This window comes from Oncorhynchus keta, chromosome 11 (genome assembly GCF_023373465.1).
Source record: "Oncorhynchus keta strain PuntledgeMale-10-30-2019 chromosome 11, Oket_V2, whole genome shotgun sequence".
NCBI classification, from domain to species: Eukaryota; Metazoa; Chordata; class Actinopteri; order Salmoniformes; family Salmonidae; genus Oncorhynchus; species Oncorhynchus keta.
Genome location: NC_068431.1, coordinates 640,138 through 662,637, shown reverse-complemented (window position 1 = coordinate 662,637; position 22,500 = coordinate 640,138). Strand labels below are relative to the sequence as shown.

The 22,500-nt window shown below is 44.9% G+C and overlaps 1 pseudogene; it reads left to right on the top strand.

The window, feature by feature from the left end:
* Positions 1-22,500, top strand: part of LOC118378693 (neurobeachin-like) — a 257,394-nt pseudogene that overhangs the window by 66,621 nt on the left and 168,273 nt on the right.

Genomic DNA, 22,500 nt, shown 5'->3' with positions numbered 1-22,500 from the left:
GTCTAGGTATAGTGTAGCCAGGAGGAGGGTCTAGGTATAGTGTAGCCAGGAGGAGGGGGGTCTCGGCATAGTGTAGCCAGGAGGAGGGTCGAGGTATAGTGTAGCCAGGAGGAGGGTCTAGGTAGTGGTCCTTCTGTGGCTCAGTTGGTAGAGCATGGCGCTTGTAACGCCAGGGTAGTGGGTTCGATTCCCGGGACCACCCATACGTAGAATGTATGCACACATGACTGTAAGTCGCTTTGGATAAAAGCGTCAGCTAAATGGCATATATTATTATATATTATTATTATTATTATTATTATATTATTATTATAGCCGGGAGGAGGGGGGTCTAGGTATAGTGTAGCCAGGAGGAGGGGGGTCTAGGTATAGTGTAGCCAGGAGGAGTGTCTAGGTATAGTGTAGCCGGGAGGAGGGTCAAGGTATAGTGTAGCCGGGAGGAGGGTCTAGGTACAGTGTAGCCAACAGGATGAGGGGGGTCTAGGTACAGTGTAGCCAATAGGAGGAGGGTCTAGGTATAGTGTAGCCAGGAGGAGGGTCTAGGTATAGTGTAGCCAACAGGATGAGGGGGGTCTAGGTACAGTGTAGCCAATAGGAGGAGGGTCTAGGTATAGTGTAGCCAGGAGGAGGGTCTAGGTATAGTGTAGCCAACAGGATGAGGGGGGTCTAGGTACAGTGTAGCCAATAGGAGGAGGGTCTAGGTACAGTGTAGCCAATAGGAGGGGGGTCTAGGTATAGTGTAGCCAACAGGATGAGGGGGGTCTAGGTACAGTGTAGCCAATAGGAGGAGGGTCTAGGTACAGTGTAGCCAATAGGAGGAGGGTCTAGGTATAGTGTTGCCAGGAGGAGGAGGGTCTAGGTATAGTGTAGCCAATAGGAGGAGGGGGGTCTAGGTATAGTGTAGCCAGGAGGAGGAGGGTCTAGGTATAGTGTAGCCAATAGGAGGAGGGTCTAGGTATAGTGTAGCCAACAGGATGAGGGGGGTCTAGGTACAGTGTAGCCAATAGGAGGAGGGTCTAGGTATAGTGTAGCCAACAGGATGAGGGGGGTCTAGGTACAGTGTAGCCAATAGGAGGAGGGTCTAGGTATAGTGTTGCCAGGAGGAGGAGGGTCTAGGTATAGTGTAGCCAGGAGGAGGGTCTAGGTACAGTGTAGCCAACAGGATGAGGGGGGTCTAGGTACAGTGTAGCCAATAGGAGGAGGGTCTAGGTATAGTGTAGCCAACAGGATGAGGGGGGTCTAGGTACAGTGTAGCCAATAGGAGGAGGGTCTAGGTATAGTGTTGCCAGGAGGAGGAGGGTCTAGGTATAGTGTAGCCAATAGGAGGAGGGGGGTCTAGGTATAGTGTAGCCAGGAGGAGGAGGGTCTAGGTATAGTGTAGCCAGGAGGAGGAGGAGGGTCTAGGTATAGTGTAGCCAACAGGAGGAGGAGGGTCTAGGTATAGTGTAGCCAGGAGGAGGGTCTAGGTATAGTGTAGCCAGGAGGAGGAGGGTCTAGGTATAGTGTAGCCAGGAGGAGGGGGGTCTAGGTACAGTGTAGCCAATAGGAGGAGGAGGGTCTAGGTATAGTGTAGCCAGGAGGAGGGTCTAGGTATAGTGTAGCCAGGAGGAGGGTCTAGGTATAGTGTAGCCAATAGGAGGAGGAGGGTCTAGGTATAGTGTAGCCAGGAGCAGGGTCTAGGCATAGTGTAGCCAATAGGAGGAGGGTCTAGGTATAGTGTAGCCAACAGGATGAGGGGGGTCTAGGTACAGTGTAGCCAATAGGAGGAGGGTCTAGGTATAGTGTAGCCAGGAGGAGGGTCTAGGTATATTGTAGCCAATAGGAGGAGGAGGGTCTAGGTATAGTGTAGCCAACAGGAGGAGGGGGGTCTAGGTATAGTGTAGCCAGGAGGAGGGTCTAGGTATAGTGTAGCCAGGAGCAGGGTCTAGGTATAGTGTAGCCAGGAGGAGGGTCTAGGTATAGTGTAGCCAATAGGAGGAGGAGGGTCTAGGTATAGTGTAGCCAGGAGCAGTGTCTAGGTATAGTGTAGCCAATAGGAGGAGGAGGGTCTAGGTATAGTGTAGCCAGGAGGAGGGTCTAGGTATAGTGTAGCCAACAGGATGAGGGGGGTCTAGGTACAGTGTAGCCAATAGGAGGAGGGTCTAGGTATAGTGTAGCCAGGAGGAGGGTCTAGGTATAGTGTAGCCAATAGGAGGAGGAGGGTCTAGGTATAGTGTAGCCAGGAGCAGGGTCTATGCATAGTGTAGCCAATAGGAGGAGGAGGGTCTAGGTATAGTGTAGCCAGGAGGAGGGTGTAGGTATAGTGTAGCCAACAGGATGAGGGGGGTCTAGGTACAGTGTAGCCAATAGGAGGAGGAGGGTCTAGGTATAGTGTAGCCAAGAGGAGGGTCTAGGTATAGTGTAGCCAATAGGAAGAGGAGGGTCTAGGTATAGTGTAGCCAATAGGAAGAGGAGGGTCTAGGTATAGTGTAGCCAACAGGAGGAGGAGGGTCTAGGTATAGTGTAGCCAATAGGAGGAGGGTCTAGGTATAGTGTAGCCAATAGGAGGAGGGTCTAGGTATAGTGTAGCCAGGAGGATGGTCTAGGTACAGTGTAGCCAATAGGAAGCTGACATCATCTACCAACTGCTGCATATCAACTGCAATCATTTCTGTAATCAGCTGGGTCTCCCGGTGCCTCCCTTCCAGCACTGCACCTGTCCTGCCAATGTAGCTCACCACCTTGCAATATTTTGCGTTTCTCCTTCTCATTCAACTCGTCGAAGTCTCATTTAACTCGTCGAAGTCTCATTCAACTCGTCGAAGTCTCATTCAACTCGTCGAAGTCTCATTCAACTCGTCGAAGTCTCATTCAACTCGTCAAAGTCTCATTTAACTCGTCGAAGTCTCATTTAACTCGTCGAAGTCTCATTTAACTCATCGAAGTCTCATTTAACTCGTCGAAGTCTCATTTAACTCGTCGAAGTCTCATGATACCCATCCACCAAGCTTCCCACAATAAGTTGGGTGAATGTTGCCCCATTCCTCCTGACAGAGCTGGTGTAACTGAGTCAGGTTTGTAGGCCTCCTTGCTCAAACAAGCTTTTTCAGTTCTGCTTACAAATGTTCTATAGGATTGAGGCCAGGGCTTTGTGATGGCCACTCCAAAACCTTGACTTTGTTGTCCTTAAGCCATTTTGCCACAACTTTGGAAGTATACTTGGGGTCATTGTCCATTTGGAAGACCCATTTGCGACCAAGCTTTAACTTCCTGACTGATGTCTTGAGATGTTGCTTCAATATATCCACATAATTTTCCATCCTCATGACGCCATCTATTTTGTGAAGAACACCAGTCCCTCCTGCAGCCAAGCACCCCCAAAACATGATGCTGCCACCCCCATGCTTCACGGTTGGGATGGTGTTCTTCGGCTTGCAAGCCTCCCCCTTTTTCCTCCAAACATAACAATAGCCATTATGGCCAAACAGTTCTATTTTTGTTTCATCAGACCAGAGGACATTTCTCCAAAAAGTATGATTTTTGTCCCCATGTGCAGTTGCAAACTGTAGTCTGGCTTTTTATGGCGGTTTTGGAGCAGTGGCTTCTTCCTTGCTGAGCGGCTTTTCAGGTTATGTCGATATAGGACTCGTTTTACTGTGGATATAGATACGTGTGTACCTGTTTCCTCCAGCATCTTCATAAGGTCATTTGATTTGCACTTTATTCTTGGGTATGATGCTACAAGTTTGGCACACCTGTATTTGGGGAGTTTCTCCTATTCTTCTTTGCAGATCCTCTCAAGCTCTGTCAGGTTGGATGGGGAGCGTCGCTGCACAGCTATTTTCAGGTCTCTCCAGAGAAGTTAGGTCGGGTTCAAGTCCGGGCTCTGGCTGGGCCACTCAAGAACATTTATAGACTTGTCCTGAAGTCACTCTTGCGTTGTGTAGGCTGTGTTCTTAGGGTCGTTGTCCTGTTGGAAGGTGAACCTTCGCCCCAGTCTGAGGACCTGAGTGCTCTGGAGCAGGTTTTCATCAAGGATCTCTCTGTACTTTTCTCCTTTCATCTTTCCCTCGATCCTGACTAGTCTCCCAGTCCCTGCTGCTGAAAAACATCCCCACAGCATGATGCTGCCACCACCATGCTTCACTGTAAGGATGCTGCCACCACCATGCTTCACCGTAGGGATGGTGCCACCACCATGCTTCACCGTGGGGATGCTGCCACCACCATGCTTCACCGTAGGGATGGTGCCACCACCATGCTTCACCGTAGGGATGGTGCCACCACCATGCTTCACCGTAGGGATGGTGCCACCACCATGCTTCACCGTAGGGATGGTGCCACCACCATGCTTCACCGTAGGGATGGTGCCAGGTTCCCTCTGGATGTGATGCTTGGCGTTCAGGCCAAAGAGTTCAATCTTGGTTTCATCAGACCAGAGAATCTTGTTTTTCATGGTCTGAGAGTCCTTTAGGTGCCTTTTGGCAAATCTCCAAGTGGACTGTCATATGCCTTTTACTGAGGAGTGGCTTCTGTCTGGCCACTCTATCATAAAGGCCTGATTGGTGGAGTGCTGCAGAGATTGCTGTCCTTCTGGAAGGTTCTACCATCTCCATAGAGTAACTCCGGAGGTCTGTCAGAGTGACCATTGGGTTCTTGGTCACCCCCCTGACCAAGGCCCTTCTCCTCCGATTGCTCAGTTTGGCTGGTGGGCCAGCTCTAGGAAGTTCTTGACACAGACAGGAAACGGTTAACGGTGAAAAACCCAGCAGTGCTGCAGTTCTTGACACACTCAAACCGGTGAACCTTGCACCTACTACCATACTCTGTTCAAAGGCACTTAAACATTTTGTCTTGTCCCATTCACCCTCTGAACATACACAATCCATGTCTCAATTGTCTCAAAACAAAACAAATCCTGTCTCCTCCACTTCATCTACACTGATTTTAAAGTGGCATCAATAAGGGATCATATCTTTCACCTGGATTCACCTGGTCAGTCTGGAAAGAGCAGGTGTTCCTAATGTTTTGTGACACTCAATAATAACTGGTAATAACAGTATGACAGCATATACTGTGGTAAGAAATAACACACTTCTAACACTACTTAGTTACTACTATATACTCTTTATAATATGTATATACATTTATACACAAACCTTTATACATTTTTTTTTAAAACCTCTCTTCTACATTATATTCCAAATTGTGTAAATCTAAACGGTATATAAATGATTGGGGGTTTGTGATTTTTAGCCAATATACCACTGCTAAGGGTTGTGTTCACGGCACTCCACATTGCTTCAGAACAGCCCTTAGCTGTAGTATATTGGCCACCACACCCCCCTCCCAGGTCTTATTGCTTAAATATACACACAAATATATACAAATATATACAAATATATACAAATATATACAAATATATATACATTGAAAGAGAACATAATCCAAATATTCATCAGGCTAAACTAAACTAGACTAAACTAAACTAAACTAAGCTAAGCTAAACTAGACTAAACTAAACTAGACTAAACTAAACTAGACTAAACTAAGCTAAGCTAAACTAGACTAAACTAAACTAGACTAAACTAAACTAAACTAAGCTAAGCTAAACTAGACTAAACTAAACTAGACTAAACTAAACTAAACTAAGCTAAGCTAAACTAGACTAAACTAAACTAGACTAAACTAGACTAAACTAAACTAAACTAAACTAGACTAAACTAAACTAGACTAAACTAAACTAAACTAAGCTAAACTAAACTAAGCTAAACTAGACTAAACTAAACTAAACTAAGCTAAACTAAACTAAGCTAAACTAAACTAAGCTAAACTAAACTAAACTGTAACAGTCTCTGAACACCAATCCAGTTTTGATTTCTATTTGCCATATATTTTTCAACTATACTGTGATGTTTCACAAAAAGGTTTGTTTTGAATCTGGTGTCGTTTTGTGTATCAGTTCATAAACTACAGTAGGGTTGTACATCTTGTGGAAAATTCAGAGGTGGAAACTTTCCGTGGGAATATATGGGAATATATGGCAATTAACATATAATATATGCAAATTAATATTAAAACCATTTATAATATATATATATATATGAGATGACTCTTCACATGGGATAATTTCACTGAAGAAGTTAAAGGGAATATTGATCCCCAAAAATGTTGACCTTCTCAATGTCCGCCTCTTGAACATCAGACGCTGAGACCTCGTCTTCACTGTCACTTTCCAACCTTGTTGAGGATGGCTCATTGTCAGGCTCAAAAAGCCTAAAATTTGCCCGGATGGCCACCAATTTTTCAATCCTTGTATTGGTCAGCGTGTTGCATGCTTTAGTGTGTGTGTGACCCAAACAAGGACCAGTTGCGCTCTGAGGCGGCTGATGTTGGTGGGATTTGGAGGATGATGGAGGCAACAGGGGAAAGAGCCTCAGATCCACAAAGTCCCTTCCACCAGGTGGCTGATGAGATATGTTGGCACGACTGACATATTGAGTCTTCATCCCAAAGCCCTTGCTTGGAAGTGTACTTCGCCAGACTGCCAAGAACCTTGACCTCATCCAGGCCAAGGTGGCGAGACACGGTAGTGATGATACCATAGGCCTTGTTGATCTCTGCACCAGACAGGAAGCTCTTGCCAGCATACTTGGGTCCAACACGCTGTGGCGTGTTTGGGCTTCAGGCAGAAGTCTTCACGCTTTTGATGTTTTTCAGAACTGCAGTTTCCTCTGCTTGGAGCAACAGTGAAGTGGGCAGGGCAGTACGGATTTCTTCTCTTACATCCTCAAGCAGAGTCTGAACATCAGACAGGATGGCATTGTGTCCCTCAATCCGTGCAATGGCTACTGCTATAGGTTTCAGGAGTTTCAGGCTGCTTACCACTCTCTCCCAAAATACATCATCCAGGAGGATCCTTTTGATGGAGCTGTCCATATCGGCAGACTGTGGTATGGCCATTTCTTGGAGAGACTCCTTCCCCTCCAGGAGACTGTCAAACATGATGACAACACCACCCCAACGGGTGTCACTGGGCAGCTTCAATGTGGTGCTCTTATTCTTCTCACTTTGCTTGGTGAGGTAGATTGCTGCTATAACTTGATGACCCTTCACATACCTAACCATTTCCTTGGCTCTCTTGTAGAGTGTATCCATTGTATCAGTGCCATGATGTCCTTGAGGAGCAGATTCAATGCATGAGCAGTACAGCCAATAGGTGTGATGTGAGGGTAGGACTCCTCCACTTTAGACCAAGCAGCCTTCATGTTCGCAGCATTGTCTGTCACCAGTGCAAATACCTTCTGTGGTCCAAGGTCATTGATGTCTGCCTACAGCTCATCTGTAATGTAGAGACCGGTGTGTCTGTTGTCCTTTGTTTCTGTGCTCTTTTAGAACACTGGTTGAGGAGTGGAGATGATGTAGTTAATTATTCCTTGCCCATGAACATTCGACCACCCATCAGAGATGATTGCAATACAGTCTGCTTTCTCTATGATATGCTTGACCTTCACTAGAACTCTGTTGAACTCGGCATCCAGCAAAGGAGTAGATAAAGCATGTCTGGTTGGAGGGGTGTATGCTGGGTGAAGAACATTCAGACATCTCTTCCGATACACATAGTCTGTGAGCATCAGAGGTGATCCAGTTGCATATACACCTCGTGAAAGATATTCATCTACGTTCCTCCATTGAGTCAAAAACATTTATGAATCCGGGAGGACCATGAGCTGTTGCTATCGATAAGGTGTCTGATTCATCATTTACACCTCGAATAGAAGAAGTAGAGGGACTTTTGTCAGAGGTTGCTTGATTGTGAGCACTGAGGGGACTTTATGCACTTGGCCAGATGATTCTGCATCTTTGTTGCGTTCTTCACATATGATTTGGCACAGTATGTACACAGTGTTTCCTTCTACTTTAGCTGCAATGAAAATGTCTCCACACATCAGATAGTACCCGTGGCAGTTTCCTGTAAAGATTAGAAAAACATGAGTAAAAAACCCAAATACAATTCCATGTACATATAAATAGTTCAGCAGTTAAACTAAACAACTCCTTTGTAAGATAAATGTTTTAAAATGAAACATGTATTGAAACAGGTGAATTAACACTTCTCAGTTAGCTCAAGCAAGCTAAATCCCACATGGTAGCAAACACTGCAAATTGTTAACAAGTTAGAAATTATTTACTATTTAACAAAAAATCATGTATGTCAAATAAAATATATTCACCCCACCCAGTATTGTAATCAAAACTTACCAGAAAGCATGTAGTCCTTGGCTCAGACAGTGTAGTAGTGTGGGCTCAATAGCATCTCATTAGTGTGCCAGATCTTGAGAATCAGCTGTAGATGTGATGGGAGAATCCACTGTGCATGCAGAGGGTTGCAATTCCCCAAAATATGCCACAAGACCTATAATTTGCCTTATGTGTGTCCCTACAAAAAAGGTTCACTGTTACAAGCTACATGTTTAGCAAAATTTTTAAAAAATGAATTTAAGCAAAATTCCCAGGCTTAGTTTACCAGGCTTAACTTCCCAGGCTTAACTTCCCAGGCTTAGCTTCCCAGGCTTAACTTCCCAGGCTTAGCTTCCCAGGCTTAGCTTCCCAGGCTTAGCTTCCCAGGCTTAGCTTACCAGGCTTAGCTTACCAGGCTTAGCTTACCAGGCTTAGCTTCCCAGGCTTAGCTTACCAGGCTTAGCTTACCAGGCTTAGCTTCCCAGGCTTAGTTTACCAGGCTTAACTTCCCAGGCTTAACTTCCCAGGCTTAGCTTCCCAGGCTTAACTTCCCAGGCTTAACTTCCCAGGCTTAACTTCCCAGGCTTAGCTTCCCAGGCTTAGCTTCCCAGGCTTAGTTTACCAGGCTTAGTTTACCAGGCTTAGCTTCCCAGGCTTAGCTTCCCAGGCTTAGTTTACCAGGCTTAGCTTCCCAGGCTTAGCTTCCCAGGCTTAGCTTCCCAGGCTTAGTTTACCAGCTTTAGTTTACCAGGCTTAGCTTCCCACGCTTAGCTTCCCAGGCTTAGCTTCCCAGGCTTAGTTTACCAGGCTTAGCTTCCCAGGCTTAACTTCCCAGGCTTAACTTCCCAGGCTTAACTTCCCAGGCTTAGCTTCCCAGGCTTAGTTTACCAGGCTTAGTTTACCAGGCTTAGCTTCCCAGGCTTAGCTTCCCAGGCTTAGTTTACCAGGCTTAGCTTCCCAGGCTTAGCTTCCCAGGCTTAGCTTCCCAGGCTTAGTTTACCAGGCTTAGCTTCCCAGGCTTAGCTTACCAGGCTTAGCTTCCCATGTAAAATTTTCTGGAAATTTCCCAGAAGGTTTTCGACCCTTTGCAACACTGTATGTGCCATGGAATCGGTGGAACTATTTTGCAATAAATGTTTTGGTCCTTAATTTTAAAAAAGTTGGGAAAGTTATCAGAACTTAACAAACCAAATCAACCATGAATGATTTCACATTATTCCCAGTATGCGACAGACATTGAAAGGTAGGTGAAGGTCACACCAGATCCTCTGCAGTATTAGACGTTTCTCCAGGTGCAAGTTCAATACTGTCCACTAGGGGCAACGCCAGCGCATATTACCATCTAGTAGGCTGGTGGCTTGTTAGTGTGGCGGGCGATAGAGGAAGAGCTTAAAGTGCCACTGCTCTGAGGATCCTAGTTTCGATACCAGGGGTGCTAGGTACTCGTTTAGTTCCCTTACAAATCCCCTTACAAATGTTGAATACTGCAGTGAGACCTTTAGATCAGAAATGGTTCTGTTTGTGTTGTGTCACCAGGTGTGGTCCATGTTCACAGCCATCCTGAGGAAGAGTGTGAGGAACCTTCAGACCAGCACAGAGGTGGGCCTCATACAACAGGTCTTGTCCAAGCTGAGCTCTGTGGATGACATGATCGCAGGTAGGGAACACACACACACACACACACACACACACACACACACACACACACACACACACACACACACACACACACACACACACACACACACACACACACACACACACACACACACACACACACCCCTGACTAGACCTGACTAGACCTGACTAGACATTACTAGCCCTGACTAGACATTACCAGACCTGACTAGACATTACTAGCCATTACTAGATCAGACTAGACCTGACTAGCCATGACTAGCCATGACTAGCCATGACTAGACCTGACTACCCCTGACTAGCCCTGACTAGCCCTGACTAGACCAGACTAGACCAGACTAGACATTACTATCCCTGACTAGACATTACTATCCCTGACTAGACATGATTAGACATGACTAGACCTGACTAGACCTGACTAGACATTACTAGCCCTAACTAGACCTGACTAGACATTACTAGCCCTGACTAGACATTACCAGACCTGACTAGACATTACTAGCCATTACTAGACCAGACTAGACCTGACTAGACCTGACTAGCCATTACTAGCCATGACTAGACCTGACTAGCCCTGACTAGCCCTGACTAGCCCTGACTAGACCAGACTAGACCAGACGAGACATTACTATCCCTGACTAGACATTACTATCCCTGACTAGACATTACTATCCCCTATATATATATGATTAGACATGACTAGACCTGACTAGACCTGACTAGACATTACTATCCCTGACTAGACATTACTAGCCCTGACTAGACATTACCAGACCTGACTAGACATTACTAGCCATTACTAGACCAGACTAGACCTGACTAGACCTGACTAGCCATTACTAGCCATGACTAGACCTGACTAGCCCTGACTAGCCCTGACTAGCCCTGACTAGACCAGACTAGACCAGACGAGACATTACTATCCCTGACTAGACATTACTATCCCTGACTAGACATGATTAGACATGATTAGACATGACTAGACCTGACTAGACCTGACTAGACATTACTAGCCCTGACTAGACATTACCAGACCTGACTAGACATTACTAGCCATTACTAGATCAGACTAGACCTGACTAGCCATGACTAGCCATGACTAGACCTGACTAGCCCTGACTAGCCCTGACTAGCCCTGACTAGACCAGACTAGACCAGACTAGACATTACTATCCCTGACTAGACATTACTATCCCTGACTAGACATTACTATCCCCTATATATATATGATTAGACATGACTAGACCTGACTAGACCTGACTAGACATTACTATCCCTGACTAGACATTACTATCCCTGACTAGACATGATTAGACATGATTAGACATGACTAGACCTGACTAGACCTGACTAGACATTACTAGCCCTGACTAGACATTACCAGACCTGACTAGACATTACTAGCCATTACTAGATCAGACTAGACCTGACTAGCCATGACTAGCCATGACTAGACCTGACTAGCCCTGACTAGCCCTGACTAGCCCTGACTAGACCAGACTAGACCAGACTAGACATTACTATCCCTGACTAGACATTACTATCCCTGACTAGACATTACTATCCCCTATATATATATGATTAGACATGACTAGACCTGACTAGACCTGACTAGACATTACTATCCCTGACTAGACATTACTAGCCCTGACTAGACATTACTATCCCCTACTAGACATTACTATCCCTGACAAGACATTACTATCCCTGACTAGACCTGACTAGATATTACTAGCCCTGACTAGACATTACTAGCCCTGACTAGACATTAATAGCCCTGACTAGACCTGACTAGACATTTCTAGATATTAATAGCCCTGACGAGACATTACTAGCCCTGACGAGACATTACTAGCCCTGACGAGACATTACTAGCCCTGACTAGACATTACTTGCCCTGACTAGACATTACTAGCCCTGACTAGACATTACTAGCCCTGACTAGACATTAATAGCCCTGACTAGACCTGACTAGACATTTCTAGATATTAATAGCCCTGACGAGACATTACTAGCCCTGACGAGACATTACTAGCCCTGACGAGACATTACTAGCCCTGACGAGACATTACTAGCCCTGACGAGACATTACTAGCCCTGACTAGACATTACTTGCCCTGACTAGACATTACTAGCCCTGACTAGACATTACTAGCCCTGACTAGACATTACTAGCCCTGACTAGACATTACTAGCCCTGACTAGACATTACTAGCCCTGACTAGACATTACTAGCCCTGACTAGACATTACTAGCCCTGACTAGACATTACTTGCCCTGACTAGACATTACTAGCCCTGACTAGACATTACTAGCCCTGACTAGACATTACTAGCCCTGACTAGACCTTCCCATGTCTGGAAGACACTGCCATCAGACACACATAACTGCACCACATATCACACTTTCACAAAAAAACTTGAAGACATGGCTAAAGGTCAATCAGATTTGTGAACATAATCCCTAGCTGTGTGTTGTCGCTTTCCATGTTGTCTGTAGCTTGTGAGGTCTGGAAACACGCTTTTATGGATTTTGTCTTGTTGCTTTTTGTTCTGTCTGTATGCTACGTCTTGCTTGTTCTATGTTGCTCTGTCTGTATGCTACGTCTTGCTTGTTCTATGTTGCTCTGTCTGTATGCTACGTCTTGCTTGTTCTATGTTGTTCTGTCTGTATGCTACGTCTTGCTTGTTCTATGTTGCTCTGTCTGTATGCTACGTCTTGCTTGTTCTATGTTGCTCTGTCTGTATGCTACGTCTTGCTTGTTCTATGTTGTTCTGTCTGTATGCTACGTCTTGCTTGTTCTATGTTGCTCTGTCTGTATGCTACGTCTTGCTTGTTCTATGTTGTTCTGTCTGTATGCTACGTCTTGCTTGTCCTATGTTGCTCTGTCTGTATGCTACGTCTTGCTTGTTCTATGTTGTTCTGTCTGTATGCTACGTCTTGCTTGTTCTATGTTGCTCTGTCTGTATGCTACGTCTTGCTTGTTCTATGTTGTTCTGTCTGTATGCTACGTCTTGCTTGTTCTATGTTGTTCTGTCTGTATGCTACGTCTTGCTTGTTCTATGTTGCTCTGTCTGTATGCTACGTCTTGCTTGTTCTATGTTGCTCTGTCTGTATGCTACGTCTTGCTTGTTCTATGTTGCTCTGTCTGTATGCTACGTCTTGCTTGTTCTATGTTGCTCTGTCTGTATGCTACGTCTTGCTTGTTCTATGTTGCTCTGTCTGTATGCTACGTCTTGCTTGTTCTATGTTGCTCTGTCTGTATGCTACGTCTTGCTTGTTCTATGTTGTTCTGTCTGTATGCTACGTCTTGTTTGTTCTATGTTGTTCTGTCTGTATGCTACGTCTTGCTTGGTTGGCTAAAACCTGCACTAGCCCAGACTAGACCTGACTAGACATTACTAGCCCTGACTAGACATTACTAGCCCTGACTAGACATTACTAGACATTACTAGCCCTGACTAGACATTACTAGACCTGACTTTTTTTCTCCCTGTGTGTGTGTGTGTGTGTGTGTGTGTGTGTGTGTGTGTGTGTGTGTGTGTGTGTGTGTGTGTGTGTGTGTGTGTGTGTGTGTGTGTGTGTGTGTGTAGATCTGCTAGTGGATATGCTGGGGGTGATGGCCAGCTACAGTATCACAGTGAAGGAGCTGAAACTTCTCTTCAGTATGCTGAGGGGAGACAACGGTATCTGGGTGAGTTAACCTGGGGGGTGACGGAGGCTGTGCTGTTAAGCTAAGCTGTTTTGTGTTGGGCTGGGTTGCGTGACTATCTGTGGGGAAGCTGGACTGGGTGAGACAACGTTGAAGGGCTGGGTGTAGGCTGATTTGAGGGCTGAAAGGAGGTGACATTGGGGTGTGGAGAAGGGGATGAGGGGAGAGGTCCAGTGTTCACAGACAGATATTTAAAGATCTACAGCAACAACAGTACTCCTCCCTCTCTCCTCCCCCTGTCCTCCTCAACACCTATCTATCTATCCATCTGTACCTCACCCAGTCCCCCAATTTCTCCTCTCCTGGTTGCCCTAGCAAATGATCATCCCTATTTCTGCTCTCCTTCAATCCCTCTATCCTTCTTCACCTTGTCCCCTCCATCTGTGTCTCTCCTCCTCCTCCTCTCCTTCTCTCCTCCTCCTCTCCTTCTCCATCCCTCTATCCTTCTTCAACAAGTATCCTCCATCTCTCTCTCCTCCTCCTCTCATCCTCTCATCTCCTCCTCTCCTTCTCCTCTCCTCTCCTTCTCCTCTCCTCTCCTCTCCTCTCCTCTCCTCTCCTCTCCTCTCCTCTCCTCTCCTCTCCTCCTCCTCTCATCCTCTCATCTCCTCCTCCTCTCCTCTCCTCTCCTCCTCCTCCTCCTCTCCTCCTCCTCTCCTCTCCTCCTCTCTTCCTCCTCTCCTCCTCCTCCTCCTCTCATTCTCAATCCTTCTATCCTTCTTCAACAAGTATCCTCCATCTCTCATCCTCTCATCTCCTCCTCCTCTCATCCTCCTCTCCTCCTCTCCTCCTTCTCTCATCCTCTCATCTCCTCCTCCTCTCCTCCTCCTCCTCCTCTCCTCCTCCTCCTCTCCTTCTCCATCCTTCTATCCTTCTTCACCTTGTCTCATCTCTCTCTCTCCTCCCCTTCCCCACACTGTGACATCATGTATACAGCAACAAAACCCTCACCCCTCCATCTCTCCTTCATCTCTCCTCCATCTATCTCTCTGCCATCTCTCATTCATCTCTCTTCCATCTGTCCTTCATCTCTCCTCCATCCCTCCTTCATCTTTCTTTCAACTTTCCTTTTTCTCCTTCATCTCTCCTCCAAATCTCTTCTTCATCACTCCTTTATCTGGCCTCCATCTCTCCTTCATCTCTCCTTCATCTGGCCTCCATCTCTCCTCCATCTCTCCTTCATCTCTCCTCAATCTTTCCTTCATCTCTCCTCCATCTCTCCTTTATCTGGCCTCCATCTCTCCTCCATCTCTCCTTCATCTCTCCTTTATCTGGCTTCCATCTCTCCTCCATCTCTCCTTCATCTCTCCTTTATCTCTCCTCCATCTCTCATTCATCTCTCCTTTATCTGGCCTCCATCTCTCCTCCATCTCTCCTTCATCTCTCACCATCTCTCTTTCATCTCTCCATCTCACCTTCATCTCTCCCCTTCATCCCTCCTCCCTCTCCTCTCCGGGGATAGATTTGTTAGGGGGTTGCCATGGTATTGATAAGCTGTTACCAGAGGCAGGCAGAGGTGATTGACAGCTTATTGAGCCAATAGGGTTGTTGTAGGGCCGATGATGCCCCACTGTGGTATTCTCCTATCCTCATTCTGTGTCTGTGATTTGTTAGGAATGTCACAAACTCCCCTGATTCATCTAACTTCTTCCTGTTTCATCCTGTCCTCCTCCTCTCCTCTTCTTCTCCTCCTCCTTTCCTCTCCTTCTCTCCTCCTCTCCTCCTCTTCTCTTCTCCCTCTCCCTCTCTGATCCTTCTCTCCTCTCCTACTCCTCTCCCCCTCCCCTCTCATCCCCTCTCCTCTCATCCCCTCTCCTCTCCATTCCTCACCCCTTCTCTCCTCTCACTCTCTCCTCCTCCTTTCCCCCTCACCTCCTCCTCTCCTTCTCTCTCATCACTCTCTCCTCTCCTCCTCTCCTCTCCCACTCCTCATCTCCTCTCTCATCACTCTCGTCTTTCTACTTCCTCTCCTCTCTCCTCCTCCTCTCTCCTCCTCCTCTCCCCTCCCCTGCTCCGCTCTCCCATCCCCCTCCAGCCTAGACATTCTATCAAGTTGTTGTCTGTGTTGAACCTGATGCCTCAGAGACAAGGTCCAGACACCTTCTTCAACTTCCCTGGTCGCAGTGCAGCGGTAAGAGACACACACACCTGTCCATGTTGTGTAGTGATCGCCTCCCTTCCATATATTCAAAGCCAAGTAATGCACACAGACATCCTAAACAGATGAATAGTCATATCGTTTCACACAGACATCCTAAACAGATGAATAGTCATCTTTGCATATTGTTTCACACAGACGAAGAGTCATTTTTCAACCAGGTAAAAGAGACAGTTGTTTGGTGCTAGGTTCCTGTCGGTGACTTGATAGACTTGTGATTGGCAGATGATGTGTTGTCTGTGATTGTGATTGGCAGATGATGTGTTGTCTGTGATTGTGATTGGTTTATGATGTGTTGTCTGTGATTGTGATTGGCAGATGATGTGTTGTCTGTGATTGTGATTGGCAGATGATGTGTTGTCTGTGATTGTGATTGGCTGATGGTGTGTTCTGTCTCCTCCCCCAGGCCATAGCGTTGCCTCCCATCGCTAAGTGGCCTTACCAGAACGGCTTCACTCTCAACACCTGGTTCAGACAAGATCCCCTCAACAACATCAATGTAGACAAGGACAAACCATACCTCTACTGGTGAGAACTACAACCTAACTCAACCTAACCGCAACCTAAACTAACCTAAACTAACCGAACCTCAATCTAACTCAACCGCAACCTAAACAAACTTAACTCAATCTATCCTCAACCTAAACTAAACAAAATTACCCTTAACCTAACTCAACCTAAGCTCAACCTAAACTAACCTAACCTCAACTAACTGAACCTCAACCTAACCTCAACCTAACCAAACCTCAAACTAAGCTCAACCTAAACTAACCTCAAACTAAACTAACCTAACCTCAAGTAACCAAACCTCAACCTAAACTAACCTCAACCTAAACTAACCTCAACCTAAACTAACCTCAACCTAAACTAACCTCAACCTAAACTAACCTAAACTAACCTCAACCTAAACTAACCTAAACTAACCTCAACCTAAACTAACCTCAACCTAAACTAACCTCAACCTAAACTAACCTCAAACTAAACTAACCTCAAACTAAACTAACCTCAAACTAAACTAACCTCAAACTAAACTAACATAAACTAACCTCAAACTAAACTAACCTAACCTCAAGTAACCAAACCTCAACCTAAACTAACCTCAACCTAAACTAACCTCAACCTAAACTAACCTCAACCTAAACTAACCTAAACTAACCTCAACCTAAACTAACCTCAAACTAAACTAACCTCAAACTAAACTAACCTCAAACTAAACTAACCTAAACTAACCTCAAACTAAACTAACCTCAAGTAACAAAACCTCAAACTAAACTAACCTCAAACTAAACTAACCTCAAACTAAACTAACTTCAAACTAAACTAACCTCAAACTAAACTAACCTCAACCTAAACTAACCTCAAACTAAACTAACCTCAAACTAAACTAATCTCAAACTAAACTAACCTCAACCTAAGTACGTTCATCTCTAGGAGACAGAACTGAGGTCTGAGGTCTTGGCTGATTTTTGGGGGATTTTCCCATGATGTCAGGCATAGAGGCACTGAGTTTGAAGGTAGGCCTTGAAATACATCCACAGATACACCTTCAATTGACTCAAATGATGTCAATTAGCCTATCAGAAACTTCTAAAGCCATGACATCATTTTCTGGAATTTTCCAAGCTGTTTAAAAGGCACAGTCCACTTAGTGTATTTAAACTTCTGACACACTGGAATTGTGATACAGTGAATTATAAGTGAAATAATCTGTCTGTAAACAATTGTTGGAAACATTACTTGTGTCATGCACAAAGTAGATGTCCTAACCAACTTTGCCAAAACTATAGTTTATTAACAAGAAACGTATGGAGTGGTTGATAAATGAGTTAAGTGTCTGTATATTTCCGACTTCAACTGTAGATAGCATGTGATTACTGCTATTTGGGTTGTTAATCAGATTTAGTCTTTTGCCGTTTTTGATTTCTTATCATTTTTTCCCAATAAAATAATAATACAAATTAAATATCAAACAATTAAAACATATTGTCAGTAACATAAACACCTGCTGTAACACCTACTAAACTGTATATGCAACCAATACACTTTGATTTGATTTGAACCTAACCTAAATATCACCTAACCTCAAACTAACTTTAACCTAATCTTAATCTAACCTAACCTCAACCTCCACTTAATCTTAACCCTTGTGTTGTTTTAAGGGTAGAATATATATATATATATATATATATATATGTGTATATATATATGACTCGCTACTATGTTTAACAGCAGAGAAAACCCCCTAAGTTATATTTTTCCATCTTGAAATGTTATGCCTTTTCCTCAACATTTAGAAAAAAGTATCCTTTGTTCACGAAGACACCACAGCGATTGTCTTAAGGGTCATTTTTGACCCGGCCGTTATAAAATCATTTACACACCACAAAAACCACAAATACACACACACACACAGCCACACACACACACCCAGACAATGAGAAATTCCCTTAGGACAAGGGGAGTATACAGAATGTTAAGACGACACACAGGCTAACCCAACGACACACAGGCTAACCCAACGACACACAGGCTAACCCAACGACACACAGGCTAACCCAACGACACACAGGCTAACCCAACGACACACAGGCTAACCCGACACACAGTAGCTAACCCAACAAGACACACAGGCTAACCCAGGTAGACACACAGGCTAATAAGGTAGTAAAAACATGACAGTAGACACAGGCTAACCAGTTAACGACACACAGGCTACAGTAGCGACACTACAGGCTAACCAAGTTACTACGACAGTTACTACAGTTAATACAGTAGATTATAACAGGTAACCCAACGACACACAGGCTAACCCAACGACACACAGGCTAGATTAACGACACACAGGCTAACCCAACGACACACAGGCTAACCCAACGACACACAGGCAGTAGATTATAACCCAACGACACACAGGCTAACCCAACGACACACAGGCTAACCCAACGACACACAGGCTAACCAGTAGATTATAACGACACACAGGCTAACCCAACGACACACAGGCTAACCCAACGACACACAGGCTAACCAAACGACACACAGGCTAACCCAACAACACACAGGCTAACCTAAACCCCAACGACACACAGGCTAACCCAACGACACACAGGCTAACCCAACGACACACAGGCTAACCCAACGACACACAGGCTAACCCAACGACACACAGGCTAACCTAAACCCCAACGACACATTATACATCTGCTGAGTCAAAGGGGGATAGAGATGGAAAATAGAAGGGGGGGAGAGAGAGAATGGGAATTCATTTGTCCCTGATTTTATTAATGGATCAAACCGTCTTCTCAAAGTAAGTGAACAAACACAATCCAGACATAATGTAACGGTAGATTAATAAAAACATGACATGGTTTTAAATGGCAGGTGAGTCCATTAGTGATCGGGCAGTTGTGTGGACGCCTCGGCCCAGACCGCACGGGGGGGAGGGGGAGGGGGCTCGCTGTGAGGCAACGTTAGCCACAGTCACGCTTCATTAGCTATGACCTTTCATTACAGCTACCTCTCACTCTCGTTCAGTCTCTCTCTCACTCTCTCTCTCTCTCCATCTCTCTCTCTCTCTCTCTCTCTCTCTCTCTCTCTCAAGCTTCACATGCTCACAAAAATCTCTGTTTGAGTTTATAGACAGACAGACAGACAGACAGACAGACAGACAGACAGACAGACAGACAGACAGACAGTGTTATATCAGGTAGTTACTACAGTAGATTATAACAGGTAGTTACTACAGTAGATTATAACAGGTAGTTACTACAGTAGATTATAACAGGTAGTTACTACAGTAGATTATAACAGTTACTACAGTAGATTATAACAGGTAGTTACTACAGTAGATTATAACAGGTAGTTACTACAGTAGATTATAACAGTTACTACAGTAGATTATAACAGTTAGTTACTACAGTAGATTATAACAGTTACTACAGCAGATTATAACAGTTACTACAGTAGATTATAACAGTTACTACAGTAGATTATAACAGGTAGTTAATACAGTAGATTATAACAGTTACTACAGTAGATTATAACAGTTACTACAGTAGATTATAACAGGTAGTTACTACAGTAGATTATAACAGGTAGTTACTACAGTAGATTATAACAGGTAGTTACTACAGTAGATTATAACAGGTAGTTACTACAGTAGATTATAACAGTTACTACAGTAGATTATAACAGGTAGTTAATACAGTAGATTATAACAGTTACTACAGTAGATTATAACAGTTACTACAGTAGATTATAACAGGTAGTTACTACAGTAGATTATAACAGGTAGTTACTACAGTAGATTATAACAGTTACTACAGTAGATTATAACAGGTAGTTGCTACAGTAGATTATAACAGGTAGTTGCTACAGTAGATTATAACAGGTAGTTACTACAGTAGATTATAACAGCTAGTTACTACAGTAGATTATAACAGGTAGTTACTACAGTAGATTATAACAGGTACTACAGTAGATTATAACAGTTACTACAGTAGATTATATCAGGTAGTTAATACAGTAGATTATAACAGGTAGTTACTACAGTAGATTATAACAGGTAGTTAATACAGTAGATTATAACAGGTAGTTAGTACAGTAGATTATAACAGTTACTACAGTAGATTATAACAGGTAGTTACTACAGTAGATTATAACAGGTAGTTACTACAGTAGATTAAAACAGTTACTACAGTAGATTATATCAGGTAGTTGCTACAGTAGATTATAACAGGTAGTTACTACAGTAGATTATAACAGTTACTACAGTAGATTATAACAGTTACTACAGTAGATTATAACAAGTAGTTACTACAGCAGATTATAACAGTTACTACAGTAGATTATAACAGGTAGTTACTACAGTAGATTATAACAGGTAGTTACTACAGTAGATTATAACAGGTAGTTACTACAGTAGATTATAACAAGTAGTTACTACAGTAGATTATAACAGTTACTACAGTAGATTATAACAGGTAGTTACTACAGTAGATTATAACAGTTACTACAGTAGATTATAACAGGTAGTTACTACAGTAGATTATAACAGGTAGTGGTCACAACCAGAGTTTTGTGTCAGAGATACGGCTATGTCCTGACTGGGTCCGTGGACAGCCTATATACATATTCAAAGCCGTGTTCCATGAAGAGAGGGCTGCCATTTTGAAGCCTGTAAATCTAAACTCTGTAAAAGATAGAACGGAACATTGATTTGTGTTCCGTATCCCAGCATTACCTGCTCCAGATGACATCATCACAGGGGATGAGCCCTGACCGCCGCCGGGAGAGTGCTTGTAATCCCGTCTCCCTGGCAACCACCCATTGTCATGGTGACAGCTGAGCTCTCTGAGAAGGATAGAGAGAGCTGCTGTGTGGGAATGGAGAGGAGGAGGTGGAGAGATGGAGGGGAGGCCCTGCTGTGGCCTGACTGATAACCCCAGAGCCTTATCAGCCTTCTCCAGCAGCTCCTACTTTATCCCCCTGTCTGACACGGGCCTCCACACCACATCACCCCTGGAGACAACACAGAAATACACTGGCTGTATACGCAGTGGGAATTGACTTGACACAGAAGTAGATGGAGGCCTGTTTGAAGTGTGTTGAAGGTCTAGATGGGGGTGGATACTAGTGTTACTAGATACTAGTGCTGGGCTGTCTTAACATGACCTCTTGATGACCTCCTGTTTCATCTGAACGCGACAGGGATGACGATGTGTTTTATGGTTTGGGGGATGGTGTAACTTGATTGGACAAAGAGACAGCTGTCTGCTGATATAATATCAAAAGAGGAGATTTATCATGAAAATACTGTTTACGTAATGTTTTCTTCTCCCCCCTCCTCCTCTCCTCCTCTCCCCTCCCCTCCTCCTCCTCTCCTCTCTCCCCTCCCCTCCTCCTCTCCTCTCCTCTCCTCTCCCCCTCGCTCCCTCGTCTCTCCTCTCCCCTCGCTCCCTCCCCCTCCCTCCTCTCCTCTCCTCTCCTCTCCTCTCCTCTCCTCTCTCCTCTCCTCTCCTCTCCTCTCCTCTCCTCTCCCCTCCCCCTCGCTCCCTCCCCCTCCCTCCTCTCCTCCCCTCCTCCTCTCCTCTCTCCCTCCCCTCTCCCTCCCTCCCCCCTCCCTCCCTCCTCCCCTCCCCTCCTCCTCCCCTCTCCTCTCCTCCCCTCTCCTCTCCCCCTCCTCCCCTCCCCTCCCCTCCTCCTCTCCTCTCCACTCCTCCCCTCCCCTCCTCCTCTCCCCTCCCCTCCTCCTCTCCTCTCTAGTTTTCGAACCAGTAAAGGTATTGGCTACTCAGCTCACTTTGTGGGTAACTGTCTGATCGTCACATCCCTGAAGTCCAAGGGGAAAGGCTTCCAACACTGTGTGAAGTACGACTTTCAACCCCGCAAGGTAGGCACTGCACACATTGAATGTCCCAATTGGCACCCTATTCCCTATATAGTGCACTACTTTAGACCAGAGCCCTATGGAATCCTATTCCCTATATAGTACACTACTTTAGATTAGAGCCCTATGGAATCCTATTCCCTATATAGTGCACTACTTTAGACCAGAGCCCTATGGAATCCTATTCCCTATATAGTACACTACTTTAGATTAGAGCCCTATGGAACCCTATTCTCTATATAGTGCACTACTTTATAGAAGTTGTGCCATTTGTGATGCTGCCTGAGTAGTGATGGGAGGAGATAAGACCTGAACAATCACACATCAGCACTATCCTTCTGCTACACACACACGCACGCACGCACACACGCACGCACGCACGCA